The sequence below is a fragment of the Medicago sativa genome, chromosome 3 (assembly GCF_051527215.1).
Source record: "Medicago sativa cultivar Bolivia chromosome 3, Bolivia_mono, whole genome shotgun sequence".
In the NCBI taxonomy this organism is placed as follows: domain Eukaryota; kingdom Viridiplantae; phylum Streptophyta; class Magnoliopsida; order Fabales; family Fabaceae; genus Medicago; species Medicago sativa.
In genome coordinates this window covers 23,986,150-23,996,931 of record NC_140751.1, presented here as the reverse complement: position 1 = coordinate 23,996,931, position 10,782 = coordinate 23,986,150, and positions in this window count along the sequence as shown.

Genomic DNA, 10,782 nt, shown 5'->3' with positions numbered 1-10,782 from the left:
GAAGAATGGAGGCTTTTGCAAATTGAGAGGGAAGAAGAAAAGGAACAATTATGAAAATTGAGAAGAAAAGGAATGATTATGAAAATTGAGAGAGAAGAAGAAGAAGAAGAAACAAAGAACGATTGTTGTGGTGTAAATGTGCACTTGAAAAAGGAAAACACCCACCTTAACAATTATTATGAATTAATCACAGCCATTAATTATTATTATTAAAATGAAAGGTCATGATTTGGAGTAAGTGTTTAGACTTACTCTTGGAGTCAATGGATCCCTTATATATATATATATATATATGTATGTATTGTGGCTCTCATAGATACTTTGTGGTGAGATTAGTTAAGGAGAAATATTTCGTCCGAAATGAAATACAAGTATTACATAACAATAGTGATTTAGACTTATCCCCGTGAGTTTAGTTAAGCTGGTAGGGATATTGCATTTTATATGTAGGGGTCGGGGTTCGAACCCCGGACACCTCACTTTTTCACAATTAAATTGTGTGAGCTCTAGCCACTAGGCTACTTAACCAAAAATTAGTGATTTAGATTTGTCAAAAAAAAAAATATAATAGTGATTTAGATAGCTTCGACACCAAGTAACTATGTTAGTTTAGTTTAGTTATAGCTATAATCTGCCAATGTTAGCCTAACATTTATATTGTATAGCATCAGTTACCTATAAATATTGATTGTACTCCCTCATTCACTTAAAAATATCATTCTATCTCTGTTATTCATAATATAATATCAGTTCTCTCTCTCTCTCTCTCTCTCTCTCTCTCTCTCTCCTCTCTCTCTCCTTCACGAGAGAGTTAGTTACATTCCATTTTCTTCGCTTCCTCCATTGATGCTTGTTCATCAAGCTTTTTCTGGTTTTCGTTTTCCTTGTTTTCTTGAAGATTCATTGTGATTCTTCTTGTTTTTTTTTCTCAATTTTGCATTGAGATTCTTCTGTTTCTTCTTTCGCAAGCTTTACGATTTGTTCGAAGATCTTCATCTTCTTCCTCTGATTTCTGGCATCATGGTTTGTAATTCAAATCAATAACAACAACCTGATACTGATTCTGCTTTCTGCTCATCCTAGTAAAGGACCTAATTCGGTGATTGTGTCTCCTAAGTTAATGAGTCCAATTATCTTGCATTGAGTATATCAATGCAACGTGCTTTGGGAGCTAAGAACAAGTTTCCCTTCATTAGTGGAACTTTACTTGTGCTTGATCAAGATGATCTCGACCGTATTGCTTGGGAAACATGCAATCATTTGATACATTCTTGGATTATTACCTCTGTTTCTGATTCAATTGCTCAAACTATAGTGTTTCATTATAATGCTTTTGTTGTTTGGGAAGATTTGAAAGAACATTTTTCTAAGATTGATCGCATTAGAATTGCAAATTTGCGTTCTCCCATTAAAAATCTTAGGCAAGGTACCAAATCTATGTTGGAATATTTTATTGAAATGAAAGCTATGTGGGAAGAATTACATTCCCATCGCCCTCTCCCAAACTGTACTTGTCCACATAAATGTAGATGTGATGCTCTTAGGGTAACTAAGACCTATAGAAGTGAGAACCAAATCAGATAGTTTTTGACCGGCCTCAGTGAGTAATTTTCTTTTGTGAAAACTCAAGTCTTATTGATGGATCCATTACCTACCTTGAACAAAGTTTTCTCTTTGGTTTTGCAAGAAGAAAGTAGCAATACTTCTTTTCCCTCAATTCCTTCTCTTGTTGAGGATAATGTACTTGTTAATGCATATGATGCAAAGAAACCTCAAGGGCGTGGTAGAGGTTCATTCATTAAACTTTCATCAAGTTTTTGCACTTTCTGCAATAGACACAATCACACAATTGACTTTTGTTATCAAAAGCATGGCTATCCTAATGTGAACAAGAAGATTTCACATGCTAATGCTGCATCTAGTGAAGCTTTAAATGCAAGTAATTCTTTTGGTAGTACTGGTTTGTCTCAAGAAAAGATGGATCAACTTGTTTCTTTAGGTAAATTGAAGTACTTCCTTGGTCTTGAAGTTGCTTACTCCAAACATGGCATCTCATTGTCTAAGAGAAAATACTGTCTTAATTTGCTTTCTAATTCAGGAAGTATCCAATCCTGTCTCTACTCCTTCCGATCCATCCATCAAGCTTCATCATGATTCTTCCCCAATTTATGAAGACAATCCATCTTATAGGAGATTAGTTGGAAGACTTTTATACCTCAAAACAATCAGACCTGACATCACTTATATTACACAACAATTAAGTCAATTTCTTTCTAAACCAACTCAGACTCATCATAATGCAGCTTTAAGGGTTCTCAGATACCTCAAGGGGTATCCTGGTAAAGGTCTTTACTTCCCTAGAGACTCTTCTCTTCTTCTACAAGGCTTTAGTGATGCTGAGTAGGAAGGGTGTGTTGACATTAGGCGCTCAATTTCTGGCCAGTGTTTCTTCTTAGGCAAGTCATTGATTTCATAGAGGACCAAGAAACAAACCACTGTTTCCAGATCCTCTTCTGAAGCAGAATACAGGGCTTTAGCTTCAACAACATGTGAACTTCAGTGGCTTCTCTATCTACTCCATGATCTACACATTCAATGTTCCAAGCTTCCTGTCTTATTTAGTGATAATCAGAGTGCTCTCCACATTGCTGGAAATCCAGTTTTCAATGAGAGGATCAAGCACTTGGAAATTGACTGCCATATAGTTAGAGAAAAGCTACAGGCTGATATCTTGAAGCTTCTTCCAGTTTCTTCTCAAGATCAACTTGCTGATTTCTTCATCAAGTATTTGCTTCCTCGGTCTTTCAACATCTTGTTATCCAAATTGTGATTTCTGGATATCTACCACTTCCTAACTTGTGGGGGGCTATTGTATAACAATTGTGACTTAGATAACTTAGACACCAAGCATCTCAATTTAGCTTAGTTATAGCAATAATCTGCTCATGCTAGCCTACCATTTGTATTGTATAGCATCAATTACTTATAAATACTGATTGTACTCCCTCATTCATTCGAAAATATCATTCTATTTCTGTTATTCATAATAACCAATAAAAAGAGTAGTTGAAAAGTTGATATATATTGTTAAAAAATTAGTTCACTTATTTCATTTTTAACTACATTTTTTGTTTATATTTCATTCCAAAGGGAGTATAGTAAAGAGGGTGGGGTTGTGAGAGAAGTTGGAAGGAGATTAAAGAAGTTTCTTTTGTTTTGTTTAGAAATGATAAAAAAAAAATTAGCTGACCTGCAAATTTTTGCAATTTCTTCAAACTAGGGAAGAAAGAGGAGAAAAATAGATAATATTATTTTATCTATGTCGCTAATTGTTTACTATTGAATGCTATTTGGGGGGAGTTTTCGCACAATTTAAAATGCAGAATATTTTCTCTTTCTTTTTATATGATATGATGATTTAAGTTATATTATATTTAAATTCTTTCTCTTTTCTCACATTCTCTCTCACAAATATCTATATCTTAATTTCTATCCTTTTTTAAATACAAAAGAAAAAATAAGCGCACAAAGATGCAAGTCTTAATTTTAAGGTGAAAAAGGTCGATTCGATGCATGTTAAACGAGTTCTGATTTCGTGTTGTTGATAAAATTTCACATTCAATGGAAATTTTAAATCAAATTTTAGTATTTAATTTTTTTTCTTCTAAAATCTACCTTCTTCAGTCTCGGTCCAACAATGACCGATGTGGTGATTGTGTGTGTGTCAATTATAGTTTTATTTTACCATATTTGCTTCCTTAACGAGTGTTACAAAGGAACTGGTTAGCATTTTCCTTAAGTTAAACATGTTGTGATTAAAACCTAAGTTTTGATGTTCTGTGTGGGATAGTTATTTACAACCTCGGTTTCATTTTAATTGATGTATTCATCTTCGTTACACATATCAAGAAGATTAATAAATTTGTTACATTTTTTACAGCAAAATTTTATTATTTTTTATGAAATAATTTATCTTTCTTCAATAACACCTCCAGCTATTTATTATCTCATATTTCTCACAAAAACTTCTAAAAATTGACACCAAAAAAAATAGAGGGGCTAAATCCTAACCTATAATTATATACACGAAGTATTGCAATGCTATACCAGTCAAAATAAGACCATGTTTCTTAGAACTTGTGGTTGAGTTTAACATAACTCCACAAAACAAGCTTGTAAAGTGAAAACTGTCTCAACTTATAAACACTAGTTTATGTCATTTCTAATCTGATATAGGGCTTTTTAACATAGTTTATTTATTAAGACAAAATCCAGTTGGCCCGTAAGATGATTTAAATAAAATGAAAATATAGATAACTCTATCATAATTAAAATTTGAAAGTGAAAGATTAAATAGTTTTAACTTATAGAATTTTTTTAACTTACATGGGAAAATTAGACCAGCTTTAAAGAAACATGAAATTGATCTTCAATTTTATTGGTAAGTGTATAAATAGGTTGGGTCTAAGTTTGTCTTGTCAAAAAATAAATTTCAAATCTAAGTATGTAATTTGTCATAAGCTTACTTTTTATTCAATAGTCCTAACATGTCTTGTAAATAAAAAATATATATTATTTTCTCGTAAATCTTTAGCTTTTAATATGTTTTCTTGAAGGGTTTAATATTTTATTTCTATCTTAAATTTTGGTTCTCTTAAAATTAAAATACAATTAAATATAAAAGACAAAAAATATATATTAAATATTTCTTTAATAAACAACTTGTTTAATATGTTTCATATTCATGTCCAAACATGAATATAAACATAAATACAACATAAAAAAAATGTCCAAACATAAACAATCATGAAAGATAAAAGACCGTTATCTAGTTTCTATTTGTTTACTAAGATGCCTGATTGTATTGAACCTATTATTGTTAATGAAATGAGATAGTTATTTATTGTCAAAAAATAAAAACGAAAGATAAAAGACAACCTAAAATAATAAGATTTTAAAAATATTAACTAGAAAAATGCAAAAATATCATCGTTTATATATTATTATTACACACAAAAATATTAACTCGGCAAGGATCGTAAAGTCCTTTTTTTTTTCTTTAACACCTACAATAAATAATGAAATATAAACATAAATACCGTAAGAATCTCTCACACTTACAAGTATACATAGATGAACTCCTAACAATCATCACTACACCGCAAAACATCATTATGAAGCAGAATACTACAAGCCTACTTCCATGAAATCCACAAGAAAATAAGTGGAATCATCATTTCTTAGTGCTTGAAGATGGCGAGCATTGACAATACAATTGAAACTCCGATGATAGCAGCTGAATTTGTAACAGATCCAGCTGCTCCGGCATCAGGACCTGGTGCCGGAGACAATGAGGGGCTGAGGTCTTGAGCCGAGGCGATAGAGGCAGCCAACATGGCGACGAAAAAGAAGGAAAAGAATTTCATTGTAGTAGCTGATGATGCCATTGCAAAATTATGGAATATAGGAATTTTAAAATTGAAAATGAAAACAATGGAAATTTGTGAATTTGATTCTGAGGTAAAGGAGGTAAAGTTATGCAAGTTATGTATGTTGAATGGGTGATATGAGAATTTATAGAGGTGAATTTTTTGGAGAAATGCGTGGGGCCCACAAATAACATGGACAGAGAAACAATTATGCCGACATATCATATGAATAGGTTGGCCGTTAGATGTTTGTATACGTTTGTGTTAATGTGCTGTTCACTTTTGTTAAAGAAACAATTAGAATGATTGATTATGTTTGCTTTTTCTTTGAAGAACTCAACGGCCATACGAACCAACGTTTATTATTTAAAATTGACTTGGACTCTTCTAAGTTCTAAGAATATATTTGTAGAAATTTTCAACTAATAATAACAATGCAAAGTTTGGTGAATATATTTGTAGAAATTTTCAACTAATAACGTTGATTATTTTAAAGTTTAAAGAAGACTAGGGATTAAGTTTACATCAAGAGTACCTCTGAATTAAATTACTATGGATATTACTATATCACTAAAAAAATTGGATTTCATCGATTCACAAATTTTAAAACACTTTGAACAAAAATTTATTATTTGTTACTCTTAATTTAAATAAACTTGAATCTTACTCTTAAAAGTTAGTTCCAATTATAGATATTCAAACACGTGTACATTTAAGAGTCATGGAACATGGGTAATATGACATTCCAATATAACTTTAAATATATATCCTCACACGTAGATCCTAAGTCAAATTTAAACATTGCAATTCTTAATTCGGTTCTAATGCAATGTTCAATGGATTTTGATCTTAGTTTTGAAAGCTATACTGGTGTTAGCATGTATTTTCAATTGATTATTTTCGACAGGAAAAGTTGTAGTTGAATAAGCAATTCTTCATATACAAGCTAAGGAACAATTGCATTTGACTAGATTCAATATGTGAGTAGTTCCAAGTCTTTTAAATTCGGCTGTAAGGAATTCAAAACCTATTTGAAGAGGCCAAATCAAAGGTCCAAGACACGTGGAAAGCAGTCCAAGTCTGTCGAAGACATTTAGTTTAAGACCGTTATATAGTAGTTTTTCATAGGAAAGAAGTGTCACAAATATTATACAGAATTCTTCATGCTCGAACTATCCAACTTACAGAGATAAAAGAGTAACAAGACAATGTATGTTTGATTTGATGAACCATCTTTATTAATACAATGCTATTTAATTTCTTTTAAAATTCTTTGTTTTCATTTTCAAAGTCAAATTTATTTTCAAATCATTAAAACCGTATTTGATTCTGTCGAATCAAACATTAATCTTCTTCTTGTTCATATTCAAACTTAAGAATATGACGAACATTCAAACACTTTCTGAAGAAAAAAAAACATTACACAACATGTCATAGGATTTGTAGTTTGATCTAGAACGTAATCTTTTAAAACTAGCACTTTTGTTTACAAAAAACACTGGCACACAACCGGGAACAAAAACTGTAACACCCTAAGACCTCGACTTTAAATTAAAATAGAAGAATATAAATAATAAATTAGGTGTTACACATACTCATCATCATTCCATTTCATAAAATGGTCATCATAATTCAAAAACTTCATATATGTTATGAATATTAGTGGATGTCCACATTCTTGATCATCCAAGTTCTATAACTCCACATTCTTGATCTTCCAAGTTCTATAACTCCCACTAGTGGAAAGAATTGTTAGTGCTCTTGATTGCATGTGAACATTCACTTGCTTATTTGTATCCTATAAATAGGACTTATGTTTTGATGTAAAGACACTTGAGAAGCAATACAATATACTCCCTTGTTCTCTATTCATCCTTTTCTCTCTACTTTTCTATGTTGTTCAATAACTTGCAACACTTTAAATGAATTATTCATAACACGTTATCAGCACGAAACTCTACCAGAGAAATGGCTTAATCATCTTGGAGGCTATATTCCTATAAATTTTCTTAATTATCTTGGAGGCTATATTCCTATAAATTTTCTTCTTATTATTATCTTTGAACTAATTAATCTAATTCATATGATCATGATATCTTGTTCTTTTTCGTTGTTTTTATTTTTGTGTTTGTTTGATTGAATTACATAGGTTGATCATGATCCAGTCATAAACAAGAGCAATGGATTCACAATTTTTATAATGAAAGATGTTGAAGAAGCTAAATAAGCAATTTAAATGTATGATGGTTTTGTAAGTTTGATTTCTTCTCCTTCTTATGATTACGTTTGGTTGCTTTTAGTGATAGATAAAATGTGGTATTGAAATAAGAAAATATAATCGATCTAAGTAAATGTCAATAGTAATGAATTGTTGCATAGTATTAAACTGAGAAAGAAAGTAAAGAAGAAGGAAAAAAAAGGGCGTCCAAGCATATTGAAAATATACAGGTTAAGATGTTTTGATCTCATTCATTCTTATGATTCTTAAAGTTTTATAACGTAGTGGTAGATGTGTGACTCACATTCATTCTTCAATTAATTAGCTTTTCAATTGTTGGCTTACATCTATGACTTAATGGTAGAACATATAAAGTTTAACTGTTTAAGAATGCATGAGATTAAAACTTCTTAAAATTTATAAGGTATTCTCGTTACTTTCTTTTATGATTCTTTGCTGAGGTTGCTCATCAAATGATATTTGGTTTTAGTGGATGATATTTTTCTTGATCCATATTGGTACAATGTAAGAAAATTTTCATTCTTCGTTCATACTATACTCATGCTAAACAGTTTGATTGAATCCTTTAAACCTCTATAATATTGGTTTAGTATGTGGAAATTTCGTACTATAATATTGTTTGTTGTATATCTACTTATTGGTTGATGGTTTTGATTGTTGTGTGCATCTCTATCACAATTATATATTTTATAACAATTTCTTAATTAGTCTAGAATCATATGTGAAATTATTTTTCAAGTTTAACTTGATTGTATTTGTTTGGCCAATTTTTTCTTATTCATAATTATGGTTAATTTGATTGATCTATGCTTATATTTTTGCATATAATTTTTGTTGAGAAAGTTTCTATGACTTGTATGGTTATCATATATTTCTTTGTTTATTCTTGTCAAATTTTGAAATAATTTAATATGAAGCATCCCTGAAGGATTGCGTAAAGAATGAATTGTTCATGATTATTATATAAATCATGTGTAATATAGTTCCTGAAGAACTAATTATTTTAAATATTAAAGCATCCTCGAAGGTTTGCTCAAATAATGAATTTGTCTTAACCATTCTTTATGAATATTGGCGGTGTAATTCTTGAAGAACTAATAATTTAATATTAAGTATCCCTGAAGGATTGTGCAAGGAAAGAATTTTTCTTGATCAATATGAAGATCACATGTAATATAGTTCTTGAAGAACTAATTTTCTTGTAATATTAAAGAATGTTTGAAGGATCACTCAAACAATGAATTTTCTCGACTTTATAAAGATTTGAGAGATAGGATAATATGGTTCTAGAAGAACTGATTTAACATCAAGCGTTCGTGCAAAATTGCACAATAAAAATATTGTGATTCTCCTTTGTCATTGTCGATAGAGGTTTGTGGATGAGTTCTCGAAGAACTAGATCTTTGTTCACGATTGAAATATATAAGATCTATTTGATCTTAGTATAAGTTATACAAAAGAAATTAAAGAAAAATCATTTATGCCCTTTGAGATGTATATAGTTCTTGAAGAACCAAATATTTAAATATCAAGCATCCTCAAAGGATAGCAACTCTATTTTATCTTTGTATAATTTTTAAAAGGAAAGTATTGAAGAGTTACATGTTGAGAATGTAATATAGTTCTCGAAGAATTAATATAGTTCTCGCTCAAATAAAGAATTTTCTTGATTATTGTTATAAAGATTTGAAATATAGTTCCTGAAGAACTGAGATTTAATATTAAATCATCCTTGAAGGATTGAATTTTTTTTTTGATTTTACTTGCTTATTGTTCATAGATGGCAGTTCTTGACCACAATTCAAATAGATAAGATATATTTGATCTTAGTATAAATTCTAAGAAAAGAAAAATTATTTATGCCTCTTGTTCCTGAAGTAGCAAAATCACGAAAACAATATCAAAGAAATTTTGGCCGATAAATCACATTTGCGATTGAACGTAAGAGTACAATCAATGATGAAATGATCAAGACATAGAAATTAAAGGTAATGTCATATCTTTACATACTTGATATTTATAATTTGTGCTCCATGTATTGTTATTTTTTTTTTTTGGTAGAATGCTCTATATAATTGCTTTTCCAATGAAATTTTAATTATTGTGGTTGTGAATGTGATGTTATTATTTCTATTAAAAATATTAAGTTTAAGAATAATATTATTTTGAATTGAGAACCTTGTTAGTTGACAAGAGAACTATATATGAATTTTGTAGTACTAATTCCTTCTAAAAAGTATGTCTATGCTATTTTGAGGTCTCAAGCAAGTATTGCTCCTAGAACTTGACCTCACTAAGGATCACAATAATTTTATGTATATCTTGTTGGATTTTGTTTGTGATCGAAAGATGTGTTTTGTGAAATACTACAAATGATGCTATAATTACTGAAGGCTCCAGAAGAGCAAATATATTGTCTTTTGTGAAATTAATTTTAGTATTATATTTGACACTATAAAAATTATAGAAGGCTCTAGAAGAGCAAATATATTGTTATATGGAATAATAGAATTACGTATTGAGATGCATTATATGATATCCAATAGAGCATTTTATGTAACTAATTTCATAGAAATTTATTACGTTTCAAGGATATCATATTGAAAAAAAAAAGGTTGATTTATACTGCACTTATATTAGTGCAATGGAAGCACATATTATTGTAAACAAGAAGTTTACGTATTATATTTTTAGTGCAATGGAAGCACATATTATTGTAAACCAGAAGTTTACAAATTGTATTAAATTTATCGTTGGCAAGACCGGTTGGGTTATCCCGGACTATTATGATGCATAAATTAGTTGGAAAAAAAAGGATATATGTTGAAAAGCCAGAAGATTCTTCAATCTAGTAACTATTGTGTTATTAGTTCCCATTGAAAGTTGATAATAAGAATGAGTCTCTCACTTATATAAGGTGATATTTAAATTAATACAATGATCATGTGAATCACTTGGATATTATAACTAAATGATCACATGTATATCCACAACCAGAAGTTTGTGAGATTATTATGTCAACAAATTTGACTAAGAGTTTATTTTAAGATCCCTTCAGAAAGCATTTGATAAGTATCATTTGTCAATTGATATTGAATAACCGGTAGCATATGC